Raw genomic sequence first — 14,941 nt, 5'->3', positions numbered from 1 at the left:
TAGAGAGTGGATTTGCAGAAAAGTTCCTGTTCGGTCCTGACATGGGAAGGAAGTCAGTGGATCCCCAGTCTTGAGATAGGTGTGGGGCCCAGTGAAAGGACCCACATCTATTATGGATTTATGACATATCCTGTGAGAATTCTACCTTTATGAAAGATGTTACATGTTGAATATGAAAACAGTGCAGTTCTTGTATAAGGAGTACAGTATGTCCATGTGAATGGTGTTATAGTATAACGTTAGTCATTGCCAACTATTCTCCCTCTCTGAAAAGTAAAGTACAATGAAACGTACAATGAGAAACCAGTATGAAAAATGAAAGTGTTTCTATAAGTGACATAATCCCGGTGAGTGATAGATGACTCATGAATGGAGATCCCGTCACATTGTGAACCTCGCTGCAGATTAGGGTTATTACTACTACTAGATGGGCCCTTATCTTTGTCCATTTTTGTAAAATGCCTAATATTACCTGCCGGACTGCAATCCTGTTGAGGTATTTATTTCTACCACATTAAAGAGGGAACTAGTAGATGGATTTCTTCCAAAACTCTGCCTTATCAAGGCAAAGTATTCCCAAAAGCTCTGATGGTGTCCTGTGATATCTGGCACCAAGACGTTAGCAGCAGGTCCTTCAGGTCCAGTGTGTTGTGAGATGAAATCTCTATGGATTGGACTTGTTTGTCCAGCACACTGAAGAGATCTTTGATTAGATTCAATTCTGGGTCATTTCAAGGCAGAGTCAACACCTTCAAATTTTTGTCATTTTTGACCATTCTAGAACTTCCAGATCAACAAGTCTTACAGTTCCTAAAAATGTTATCAATAAAAACTAAAGCATTTCCCAAAAAAATACATCGAGGCCGAGTCAACACCTACAATTTTTTGTACTTCTCCTCAGACCATTCCAGAACTTCCAGATCAACAAGTCGTACAGTTCCTATAATGTTATCAATGAAAACCTAAGCTCGTCCCACAAAATACAACACTTTACGCAGCTCCATACACCAATGTATGAAAAAGTAATGGCTGCCAGAATATGATGATACAAAGTTATTTTTTCTGCAGCGGCTGATGATGGATTGTGGCTCTTCTCATAGACAATGCCCTTACTATGGAGGTGAGACGCGCTCTCGGGTTACGCCGCTGTACTGTACTACCTGTCCTCCCTGTGCAGGAATGTGAATCATTCATCGTGTGACTCACAGCGGGATCTCACCCTTACGTAATGATTTTTGTTACATGGTTTCTGTTATATAGCCACAACTATAAGAACATTTTTGGGAGATTATTGCTTGTGATATGTGAACATTTTGTCTTTTACATGATCGTCCTCAGGGAGCTTAGTTTATTTTTTCATAGTAATATGTGAATAACACAGATATATAGGAGAACAGAGAGGTAAGATCCATGCAAAAATAATACAGGGAGCTCAACTCAACAACCAGTCCAGTCTCCCTGGAGCTGGAGAGGGTACAACGAAGAGCCAAAAAAATGTTAAGGGTATGGAGAGTCTCAGTTATGAGGAAAGATTAAAACAACTAGATTTATTCAGATTTATTCAGTCTCTAAATGAGACGACTACGAGGGGACGTGATTAATTTATATAAATATATGAATGGTCCATATAAAAATATGGTGGAAAGTTGTTTCTGGTGAAATAAAATCAAAAGACGAGGGGGCACTGTCTCCGTCCGGAGAAAACAAGGTTTAATCACCAGAGGCGACAGGGCTTTTTTACTGTGGAATAGCCTGGCTCAGGCGCTGGTCACAGCAGGGACAGCAGACAGCTTCAAGAAGGGTCTAGATGGCTTTTTACACCTAAATAACATTGATGGTTATGTTATATAGAATTGTTTCCCCTAAATCCCTTCCTCATCCAATCCCTTCCCTTCCTTGGTTGAACTTAATGGACATGTGTCTTTTTTTTAACTATGATACTGTGATACATCTCCACACATAGACACATAGGGGGACATTTATCATATTCAGGTCTTCCCCATCCCCCACAAATACATCAGGAGGCCCCGGCTGCCAATTCTACACCAGGCCTTGCCTGGTGTAGAATTGCACTACACACTGCAAACTTGAATGTTTACAGGCTATACCTATTGCGCAGACTTGGATTATGAACACCCTTTGCCAGCTCGTGAAGATGGCATGAAGGGGAAAACATTTGCAGTTCCCAAGTAATTGCAATTATTTTAGGGCTCGTACGCTAGAAAACTGATAAATGTCCCTGATAAGCTCAAAATCTTAAATGGGTGTTCCCATTTCAGCAAATAAATGTTATTATTTGTCTAATGAAAAGTTATACAGTTTTGCTATATACTTTCTGTATCAGTTCACGGTTTTCTAGATCTCTGCTTGCTGTCCTTCTATAAAAAGCTTCTATGTTTACTTCCAGTGGACAGGAATCTGCCCATGGTCACACAGGTGCACGGCTCGTTATATCACACGGCTCTGATCACTCTGATAATAACGATCTGTGCACCTGTGTGACCATGGTCAGATTTCTGTCCACTGGAAGTAAACATAATATTTCTATAGCAGGACATCAAGCAGAGATCTAAGAAACCATGAGTATATTGGAAAATTGTAAAGTTTTTCTTCATGTTGACAATAACATTAATTTCCCGAAATGGGAACACCCCTTTAAGAAAAGTGCACATATCAAATTAGTAGAATATATTATAAAAGACACAAAGTGTAAACTAAAAAAGAAACATGATACAAATTTGGGAAACAACAGATTACCAGATGGGAAAATGGGGCATCCATTATTAAAAAAGGCAGATATAAACTGTCCGGGTGAGGGTGTGCTTACATCTGGGAGTCTTCCAAGAGAACCTCCCTTACAAACGAAGGCTAAATTCCCATTAATGTGTGCCCGCCATACCGTAGTACAGAAGGCACATGTTGATGTCCGGGAGAGGAGGAGGGGATGATGGCCGCTCACCCCTGCCCCTCTTCATATGGGGCACGGCGCCATATTCCGGAGCAAGATAGGACATGTCCTATCTTTCTCCCATCTACAGGACGATACGATCCCGCACTAGTGCTGGACCGTATCGCTCCCATATGGCGCTGTTCGCCCATTGCCGTCTATGGGGGACATAGATACGCCATATATACGTTGTCCATATATACGTCCCCCATACGGCAGTGTGAATGTAGCTAAAGACAAAGGTCTTTTTCACCTAAACACCATAGAGCCACAATGGGTGCTATTGATGTCCATTATTCCACAAATTTGTTAAATTGAAATGATATATTGTCCACCCAACAATATGACCAAAAAGTGGCCAAGAAGTACCACAATAAGAGAGCTCTTAATGAGAGATGTGTAAAAACTGAAGCTCCTGAAATGAACAAACTAAAAGATGTAAGCATAGAATAGTAGGAGAAACCCCCAGTACAGATCCGTGGCATGAGTATAGAGGCATCTAGCCTATGGTGGCATCTTGCTGCACTTGTGGATTTGTGCAATTCTCATAGAGTTCTCGTGTCTATTAGAGCTTATATGACATTAGAATGAATATAGTAACTATAGACCAAAGTAGTAAAATTGCTAAAATTCCGAGAGATTCCGAAAGATGGTGGCTTTGGATGTCCCTGGATGCTTTGCTATGTTCTAATGTACTTGTTGTGGTTACAATGAAAACCTGTATTCAGCCAGGAAGTGGGCGATCACACTTCCATCGATCTCAAAACATTCTGCCAGACAACAAATCGAGGGAGTTTTTTTGCTCCTTTTTTTTTTTTAGAAAAGTCGCAACTTTCACATCTGGATTCTGGTCATCTGGATCAGGTGATAAGTTGGGGATCACGGCAGAAAAATAGACAATGGCGAACTTTGAAGGGAGATAGTTTTAGGATCAAAAAACACAAGCATCATGAAAAGTTTAAGAAAAAATTCAAGAAAAAGGCAAGCCAAAAGTTTGATACATGTCCCGCAAGGAGTCTTTCCCTATGCGTCAAACTTCCCTACAGTCGGGTGACCCCGGCCTGAGTATTTTCTTTCCAATGTTACTTTTTCAGGTTGATTTTAGGACTCTTCAAGATGGCTCCATAGGAAATTTCAAAAATGTTCTAATTAAAGCCCATTAGAATTTCCTTCCATTAACAAGCGGTGTAAACACTCCTCCTCACGTGGGATCTCATCGCAGAAAAGTGCATTGTGCAAATACTAAAAACTGTTGTTTGCATGTTTGTTGTTAAGGTTGCATTTTAATCTTGTATTGCCATAGATTAGAAGTATAATACCTATGCGTCAGTGTTAATTGTACTATATAATATACAGGGGTTCATTTACTTACGGAGCCGCTGGATTTTACCGAAAGTGCATTGTCCGACGATCATGCACTGTGCCGCGATTCACTAAGATCGTGCGCCCGATATACTGCATGTGTGGCTTCCCCGCTCAGGTCCGACAGAGTTCACCTTCTTCTTCCCGGTACATGTAAGTACATTGGATTGCTACACTTGAAAGTTAAATCCTGCGCTCAGTCGTATCAGTCGGATCGTCCGACAGCCCGCTCTCCGATTTCTGTCACATGAGAGCCAGAGCAGCCGCGCCACAATCCGTTCCGGTGCGACACAATCCCAGCGCAGACATCTGTTTACTACTTGTCGTGCAATGCCCAAAAACTTAGCAAATGAGCCCTATAGTGTTAATTATCACTGGGGGACATGTATCTATATTTCTGCTAGTTTAATTGTCTAATTTTTGAGACTTTTGTCCTTTTTATGACTTTTCACTGTGACTTTTGCTGTAGTTTTTGAAGTACACCTAGGTCTGCACCCCATACCTAAAAGACCAATTTCTTTTCCCACTATACTCTATGGAAGGTGCCCCTCCCCATGAACAAACTCTCATCTCTGTCACCAAATATTCCCGCTCTTAACTACTAGCCCGCACAAGTAGGACCTAGAATTCCCTCTATTATGTCAAATCTAATCTGGTTACCAAGATCCAGATCCTGCCTACTTTTAACTGCCCAATGTCCAATTCTGTAGCATAAACCTGATGTGATCTGAAGGATGAAATTCTTATCTTTAAAGGGGTTTTCCAAGTTAGTTATGCCCTATTCACAGGATAGAGTACATCGCTCGGCTATCTCCGTCAGCTCCATAGAGATGAACGGGACAACCTAACCATGCGCAACCGCCAGCTCCGCTCATCTAGGGCAGCGATGAACGATCCAACAGATGTTCTTTGGACCCCCCCTGTTCTTGTGATCTACGGGAGTCCCATCACTGAGACCCCCAACCATTAGCAAGTTAGGCCCTATCCTGGGAATAGGGCCTAACTTGTTTCATGGGAAAACCACTTCAATGTGACATAAGACATATCTTTCTAGGACCGATAGATAGGGGCTTCTAAATTGACGCTACAGCTGCAACCATTAAACTTGACTCATCTCACGTGAATATGAGATGAGAAGAGTCATATGTGACTTTAGGGGAGATTTTTTGATATGTAATATTATATCCATTTGGTATTTTTGTAATTGTTCTCTACAACAATAATAACTGTATGCTGAAGAAAGAAAACATACAAATAAAGGGGGAGATGTATCATAAGTCTCTTAGAGCAGAACTGTTCTAGTGTCCCATGGCAACCAATCAGAGCTCAGCTTTCACAAAACTCTAATTACGACTACATGAGATGTGTAAAAATTACAGTCAACAAAGAGAACGGGAACACAATTCCAGTACATTTATCCCAATGTTCTCACCATCTATCAGTCAGACTGATTTTTGACAACCTTTTGGCCCTTTTCATAAACCACAGAAAGTGAAGACCCATACTGGGATGGCCGATCCTGGCTAACTAATCTCCCATAGGACACGTTGATCATCTTAACTTCAGTAGCTACCCAGACTTGTGATGATGAATAAAAAAGCAAAGACACAGCCAAACTATAGGGCAGTAACATTTTAGGCAGTGCTATGGGTGTATAGAAACGTCTAAATGCTCACCTTCCTGTGATGGGCAAAACTCTCATTTGGGTTTTTAAGTGAGGGTGGTGGCTTGCTGCATGTACCTCAGGTTGGTCGTGGAAGACTGGGGGATGTAAGAGCAGCACTGTGGCTCAGCAGTTAGCACTACAGCCCTGCAGCGCTGGGGTCCTAGGTTCAAGTCCCATCCAGGTCAACATCTGCAAAGAATTTGTATGTTCTCTCCGTGTTTGCGTGGGTTTCCACTGGGTCCTCTGGTTTCCACCCACACTCCAAAACATACTGGTAGGTATGTTGATTAGATTGTGGGCCAGGGACAGGGACTGATTTGGCAAGATCTGTGCAGCGCTGCGTAATCTGTGTGCGCTATAGAAATAAAGGAATTATTATTATTATTAATCAGGGCCAGCACAAACACCTGGCAATCCCAGGCAAGTGCCGGGGCTCACAGCTGCTGGGTGGGCCCACTCATGGCCACATGTCCATGTGCTGCAGTACGCTGCATTGCATGTGAAGGGTGACGGTGGAGGGGAAGCTCTGGACCTTAGTAGTAGACTGAGGCGAGCATTATTATTTTATTTTTAATGCTCACATTTACTAGTCCATGGGTATCAGAAGAGGACTTCATATAATGAAGGGGGGATGAGGAGGGGCTGTATATAATGAATGGGGGATCTGGAGGGGCTGTACAAAATGAACGGTGGTGAGAAGGGTCTGTATATAATGAATGGGGGATGAGGAGGGGCTGTATATAATGAATGGGTGATGAGGAGGGGCTGTATAAAATGAACGGGGGGTTGAGGAGGGGCTGTATATAATGAATGGGGGGTTGAGGAGGGGCTGTTTATAATGAATGGGGGTAAGGAGGGGTTGTATATAATGAATGGGGGTGAGGAGGGGTTGTATATAATGAATGGGGGGTGAGGAGGGGGCTGCATTTAATCCATGTGGGGGAGGGGGCTGCATATAATAAATCTATCAGTGTTGAGGGGGGCCCAGGGCTGTATATAATTAATCCATGGGGAGGGCTCTATATAATAAATCCATGCCGCTACACGAGTTTACTGCAAAGAGGCCCACTGAAGCCTATGTCGCCCAAGGGCCTACTGAAACCCTGGTAGTAGTACAGGTTGATGAGGAAAAGCCCAGTTGTTGTAAAGCCCTGGTGTTTTTTATATTTATTTAAATGGACAATGCGTTTCGAGAGCATGCTCCTCCCTTCTTCACGTCCTATTGAAAAGCACATGGTAGCAGGTGTAGACTGGCATGTCTGTCATGTTGTATTGATGTTTCTGGATTTCAGGACATCAATTATACCATAAGTGAACTTCTAAGTTTGACTCTTCACTGAGCCCATGACTCCTAAAATGTTATTTAAATAAAGGGATCAGGGGTATTTTTGCTGAATCTCCCTGAATATAGAAGAACGGTGCTTGATAACAGGTTGGTAATGGTTTGTGGGCCTAAATCCTGGTTACATTTAGGTATGAAAGTAGGAGGGAGCGAAAGTTGTAGATAGTTTCTCATAATGATTGCTACATAAACATTTAAAAAATCAAGCACCCACCAAAATCTTTTCTTGTTGAATTGAATTCGGACCATAAATTTATTCCTTAAGATATTTCCCAATTTAAATGTAGAGAAAAAAGGGACATATTTGGGTCACAATTTCAGCCAGTTCCTCCGAAAGGTGGATACTTATGGATCTATGGTCATAGCAGGAATTTTTTTAATTATTTTCGGACCTCGGTCTGGAAGATGAGTGGTTAATTACCGTGAAAGGTTGGAATTTGAGATAGTGTACAGAGAGTCAGCCGCTATATATATCCTCACTGTAACTTGAGTCGAGGATTCCAGGGGGGGAGAGCAGAGCTCCAGAGTTTCCAAGCCAGACACTGGCCGGACAGATCTGGGGTTACGTATCTACCAGAAAGTCTTCACACCCCTGTAGGTTTCTTCTAGAGAAGAGGTGAATGGCGTTTATGGAGTTTGAGATCTAACCACAAACAGCTGCAGCCGTAAACAAAGGTGAGATCAAAGACCATGACCAAACATTCTCCTCCTCAATGGACTCTCCACTACTCTGTTTCGTTGTGTGTCAAAATAATCCTGAGTCTCTAGGTGGTCATTAGGTTTTGTACGTCAAGTAAATTTAACAAATATAAGAAAATGATGGCCTAATTTGGCAAATTTTACATATCATTGATATGTTTCATGAAGTTTTTATAAAACTAACATCATTTATACCCTTTGGCTATCATTTGTAGGCGCTGCGTTTGGTGTAATAGGTCAACATTATGACGTTCAATAGTTTGGCGGCCAACAGGTAGCCCGAGACCTTAGAAAGTATTGTCATGAAAGGACTGGACCTGACAGTGTATGTACATTATTACTCTCCTACACTTGATGAGGCTTGCTATACTTCATTTGAATATTCATATCATAATGGTTGTACAACATTTTTTGAAAGTTCCGGCTTGATATAAAAATTAGCGTTTTAGGAGTGCACGTAGAGACTAACAGAGCTGGGCTAACGAGATTCTCATCTACTTACATAGTTATTATTACAGGCAATCCCCGGGTTACGTACCAGATCAGGTTCTGAAGGTTTGTTCTTAAGTTGAATTTGTATGTCAGTCGAAACTGTATATTTTATTATTGTAACGCCACAAAAATTTTTATGGTCTCTGTGGCAATTGGATTTTAAAAATGTTGGGTTGTCATAAGAACCAGGATTAACAATAAAGCTTCATTACAGACACCTGTGATAACTGTTATAGCTGATCATTGTAGCCTAAGGCTAAAGTACAGTAAATTACCAACATCCAGAGGTCCGTTTGTAACTAGAGGTCGTCTGTAAGTCGGGTGTTCTTAAGTAGGGGACCGCATGTATATGCCACCTGTGTATATTACAAAGTGTTGTGTTATTTCAGTGAAAATTGGGATATGTAGAAAATTTGCTACGAAATTGGACAGTTACAAAATTGGAATTCGTATTAGGAAATTATATCTAGGGAGATTGAAGAGCGTCAAGAAACGAGATAATTGATTAATAAAGCCAATTTTAGTTGACTTTTTTTGTATAAAATATGGTCACTATACGTAAGCAATGGCAACACAATTCACAAATGAAATCTTGGGCGATACAGAAAATTTTACGTTGGTTGCAAACATTTATGGTCTGTTTGTTTATTTACGCCTGGTTACATTCCTGTTGCGACTTCTCAAGTAAGTCTGACATTATTGAGAAAAATCTGGAACTATCTAGTTTTTTGTACCTATAGATCAGAACTAGTGGTAAAGGGAATTGGAATTTTGGGATAACATTGAAGCAATATGGACTGAAGAGAACCTGTTGATTTCTCTATGTTAGGCTATATTCACACAACCGTATGAAGGACATATATATGGCCGACATGTATACGCCATATATATGTCCCCCAAAAACGGCAATGGGTGCACGGCGTCGTATGGGAGCAGTACCGTGCGGCAGCGTACCATTCTGTAACCAAGAGAAAGATAAGACCTGTCCTATCTTTACCCGGAATACGGTGACGTGCTCCATATATCGCTATGTAGAGGGGCGGGGGGCTCTCCCGGGCACCAACATGTGCCCACCATGCTACGGTACAACGGGCACACACCCTGTGAATGTAGCTTTAATTGGGTCCCTACACTTTTTTACACCTGTCATACAGTGTAGGGACAACCCCCCCCCCCCTCGCTTCTCCCCAAATGGTACCACCCAGTTGTCGATTTCTTATTCATCCAGAGCTAAAGAAAAATTTCAAGGCTGACTCCAAAATGTTAGTTCTTTATTTTCCTTAATTATTTGTCATGAATCTACCCAGAATTTGATGAAAAAGTGACTTTCACTTATTGACACGGATTAAAGAAAAAATAAAAACAACAAAATTTACAGCCATTGAAACCCACAAAAATTTTGGTATAAAATGTGCACCGAAACGGTTAGAAAATCTGCTTTGTGGACATATCTTACTCCACAAGATGTTTGCGAGCTTCCATATCTGTCAGCAGTCATTTTCAGTTCCACATTCGTAAACCAAGTCAGCGCATTTCAATGAAACTGAAGCCCGCGTGAGGCGTCCGGTTTCCCCCCATGGTTTGATAGGATGTTCTGCTAATCAGTTGCTCTCAATGCAAATCGACACCAAATATCGTAATATCTATATTTACCTCTCCTGCTGTAAAGCGCCACACCCCACTATTAAAATCCTTAATGCGGACTTGTTAAAAACATTGAAGTCACTACTTAGGTGGAAGAGAATTTCCTATAAAACCTAATAGCTGTTTTGATCTTTGAGAAAAGTGACGTTTGTCGTTGCGTGATTGCATTTAGAATTTTTGGAAACCCGAAAAAAAATAAATGTGAAACAGAAATTGTGAAATTGTAGATGCTGTCATTTTTAAGGGGCTTTCCCAGGAAAGACACTTATTCCCTTATTTACAAGATGGGGGATAACAAGCAGATTTTTGGTGGTCAAATTAGTGAGACTTCAATCGGGAGAATGGGGAACAAAATTTCTTCCTGGGGATGAAATCCAATAATAGAACAACATTGTTGCAGCACCATAAAAGTGTGACTTTCGATCCCCCATCTTCAGGACCAGTGGGAGTCAGTCATTGGGGCACATTTACTAAGGGTCCGAATCGCGTTCTTCCGTCGTGCTTTCCGAATTTTTCTGTTTTGCGCCAAATTGCCCCAGGATTTTGGCGCACGCGATCGGATTGTGTCGCATCAACGCCAGCTTCCATTGGACGGAAATCGGGGGGGGGGGGGTGGCCATCAGAAAACCTGACGGATTCGGAAAAATCGCGCTATTTATTTTAAAAAAGTGTCGCTTGAACCACACTTACATGCACCAGGAAGAGGATGGTGAACTCTGGCGGATGGTGAACTCACGAAGACCTGAATCCTCGTCGGAGAACGCACCGCTGGATCGTGACAGGACTGGCTAAGTAAATCTGCCCCATTGTGATTGTTTATGATGGACAACTCCTTAAACAAGGAAGCTTCAACAGTAATACCTGCTGGTAAAAGGTTAAATATCCTCCCCACATCAAATTTCTGCCACTTAATCACTGTACTTTAATTACCGCCATTTTTCTGATATGCAAATGAGTAGACATGAGTCAACTTCTGAAGAGAATAGTCATGTTTTCTCCAGGCTGCCAGTGAACCACCCCTCTTTCTTTTGACTGACAGCTCTGTGTCTTCAGATATCGGCCTGAGCAGACAGGAAGTCCTCTCCTTATCCAATTCCTGTACTTACCAGGATGCTGTCCCTCTCACTTGTATGAAGAATTTAGCACTGAGCTCTGTATGTGAAATTACAGATCTTCTCATTTCACCGAGGTGGTGGGTAGAGCACCGTGCCAGTGGGTGGGGCTAACATAAAGGCAGAAAACGTTTGGGGAAAAATTTTACTGGCGGGAGGGGGCAGATTTCGGCTGGGACATCTGCTCTGCACTTTTCAAAAAAGGAACAGTGGGGGGTGAGCATGGTTTATTGTCCCTGTTCTTGATGACAGGTTCCCTTTAAACAATACAACTTTGCCCCTCAGGTCTATTGGGGGAAGGGGACACTGGCACAGGCCATTTTGTGGATTTGGAGGCAGTGTTTTTGTAAATTCGGAGGAAGTAGATGGTCAATTACACAGAAGAGTATGATATAAGGACGTTATGATAGTAGGACGTTCTCAGTCTCATTCATTTATCACTATGATTATTATGGTGGATGTAGTTGGCATATTGCTCCTTGGACGTTTGCCTGGCTGGCTATAATTCTTAGGATGTGTTCCCATCCTCTGTTCATAGAATCCCATATCCTGAGCTGTGCATCATTTCTATTGCTGTTACATACCAGGCACATTGCTATATCTCCAGCTATGCGTCACTGGCTTTCATTTAACCTGAGGTTCCTTTAAGGTTACAAAGTAGTTTATGTCTTATTTCTCAAGTCAAATCTTACAGATTTGTGACTGATGTACTTAATGTGACCAACGATGCTTATATGAACCTATATAATCTATATATGGCCTTAGCTTGTAAGATCATCTCAATACTTAATAGCGCTATTAGCGTAAAAACTGCCATAAAAAACATATATATATATATACACCGTATTTTCCGGACTATAAGGCTCACCATCAATAAATGCCTGCTAAAACGTCTAGGTTCATATATAAGGCGCACCAGATTATAAGGCGCACCATCAATAAATGCTTGCTAAAACGTCTAGGTTCATAGATAAGGCGCACCGGATTATAAGGCGCACCGGATTATAAGGATGAATGACCAGCATGGGGCAGACCTGTGCACAGGTGCAAACTGCTTGCAGATGTATTTATGAAGTGATAGCGTCACGGCTGCAGTGTTTATCATCCCTATTATTATTATCATTCCCTAGTTTATCATCCCAAAAAGTGTATCAATTGCTCATGGTTTTTGTAGCACGTGCAAAGTCCGACTGAAAACTGGCGCAAAGCCCTTAGTAAATGTGCCCCAATAAACCCATAAGATGCCCTCAGTAGTGAAATGTTGCTACAGACAATGGAACAAATATGGGCATCTGAAGTGATGCTCCCCCTTCAGCCTCCAAAAGACATTAACGGAGGTGGAAGGGGTGGTAAGCTGAGATGAACTCGGACCAGAACTTCTAATGAAGTCCTGTATGAACCCGAACTTTGCAGTTTGGGTCCGCTTAACACTAGTGACTACTTTAGGCTTGGTGCTAAATATTTAGGCGAGCAATCTTTATGCTTAGCTTTACATGGAAATCTTTAGGCACTGTAGCTCATGGGTTTGGCCTGACATGTAACTATTCCGTTTACTGCTCCTTCCTTCTCCTGATAGACCGTCTTCTGCTCAGTGTGTTTACTCGGCAATCATGACAACAGGACACAGTGTACTCATGCTAAAAATCTCATGCAAAATACTCTAACACAGTGACAGCTGGTTATCACCTCCTCGAATGCTCCCTTCAGACGCCCACCCTAAACATATCAACAGCCCACACCACCCGGTCATCTTAATACCCCCACAGACATTTACATTCTTCTGATCCTTTACATCTGGGGTAATGCTTCTTCCACATCCTATACTCACTTAACGCTTACAACCTGGATACTGTCATGTAAACACAAGTAGAGAAGATTTAATAAGTTAAATGAGCCAGAGTCATGACTTGAAGGGTTTTTCCAGGACTAAAATACTGCATCAGGATGAATCAGATTCATGGGGGTCCAACCCCACCGATCAGCTGTTTGAAGAGATTGCAATGTATGAGTGCCGCAAACTCTTCACTACCTACCAAAAACAGCTCCATAGATTATAGCGTGGCTGTCCCTGGTATTGCAGATCCTTCTGATTCACTTAAACATGACTGAACTACAAATAGGCCAAGAGACTGATGAATGACATCACTGGTCGTCCCAACCATTGACGACCTTCACTTATTTGATATTGATGGCCCATCCTATAGAAGTGTCATTAGTATGTTAGACTTGGGAATCCCCTTTATGTAGTGCCTGTCTAAAAAACCTGCCTAATATCTATAGGTTCCTTAAAACTGAATCCTATACATGATATCTCACTTTGTATGAAGATAACATAGCAATGAGACTGCTTAGACTTTGTCCACATTTGGCCCATTTCAGTCAAAAAAACAGACTACAACAACCAACACAATGGGGCTCATTTACTAAGGGACCGAATGCCGCACTTTCGTCGCGTTTCCCGAATATTTCCGATTTGCCCTGAACTGCCCCGGGTTTTTGGCGCACGCGTTCGGATTGTGAAGCATCGGCGTCGGCATTCACGCGACAGAAATCGTCGGCGTGGTCGTCGGACAACCCGACGGATTCGGAAAAATAGTGGAATTTAAAAAACGAATTGTGTCTCAAGATCAAGCACTTACATGCACCAGGAAGAAGAAGGTGAACTCCGGCGGACCTTGCCGCAGCAGCGACACATGCAGGAACTCGGGCGCACGATCTTAGTGAATCCCGGCAGACCCGAAGTCTTGTCGGACAACGCACCGCGGGGTCACGACGGGACCAGGTAAGTAAATGTGCCCCAATGACTGATTGATCCCTACAACTTACAATAAGGGTTCAGTAGGTTCCACCATGGGAAAAATACCACAGAATTCCATTTTATTCTTCCTATCAAGGATCTATGAACCTTGAGAGAATTTTGAAGGTTCTGAAGAACGTGTGAACACAGCCTCGTCACAGTTATGTACCGTTACTTATGGGCCTAACACTTAGGTGTACTTGAAAAATGTTGCAAAGTATTTCATACGTATGTCACACGTAGTTCATCATGTCCTTAAAGGATTTGAGAGGCCGTGTTTAGACACCAGATAAGATGTCTCAATGTCTCATGTGGTCAAGTCTTTGCAATGTTTTCTAAAAGTGAATTCCGGCATATGATTTTGAAACTATCTGTTCCCATCTTGGGGCATGTGACTATTCTGAGGGTAATTATTTTTCCTTATGCTTTATATCTGGTTTACATAAGCAATGTTTTCTTGAATGTTTACATGGTAAATGATAGGGGTGAAGTTCATACATGGTGGACTTTTTGTAAAAAAAACTGTTGTACCTGTTCCATTAATACAAATGAAGCTTTTCCCAAATCACCTCACAAGTAACACATCATTGTGTACGCCACTATATAAGCTTTCTAGACAATGCTTCCCCGTGAGATATTATTTCAATAAAAATTCAGCATTTTCATATACTTCATGCAAATTAAGCGATCCAGGTAGTGAGGGCATGAGGGATACATGAACTGTGCACCCGTGTGACATCACATATCCAAGGATATAACGAGCTGTGCCCCTGTGTGACACTACATGACCAGGGATATATGAATCCTGCATCTGTGTGACATCACATGACCATGGGCCAATTTTTTTTCAGAGACAGTAAACAACAAAGCTTCCTGTTGA

General features: G+C 41.9%; 1 protein-coding gene across 2 annotated transcripts in view; it reads left to right on the top strand.

Moving 5' to 3' along the window:
• The first annotated feature begins 7,835 nt into the window (after positions 1-7,835).
• Positions 7,836-14,941, top strand: part of USP2 (ubiquitin specific peptidase 2) — a 79,060-nt gene continuing 71,954 nt past the window's right edge. For both annotated transcript variants that reach the window (XM_072155612.1, XM_072155608.1), the window contains exon 1: positions 7,836-7,992. The gene's annotated coding sequence lies outside the window, so the exon portion shown is untranslated. The remainder of the gene's footprint in view (positions 7,993-14,941) is intronic.

This window comes from Engystomops pustulosus, chromosome 6 (assembly GCF_040894005.1).
Source record: "Engystomops pustulosus chromosome 6, aEngPut4.maternal, whole genome shotgun sequence".
Classification (NCBI taxonomy): domain Eukaryota; kingdom Metazoa; phylum Chordata; class Amphibia; order Anura; family Leptodactylidae; genus Engystomops; species Engystomops pustulosus.
The sequence above is the reverse complement of the archived record's forward strand: the minus strand, read 5'-3'. Positions and strand labels throughout refer to the sequence as shown.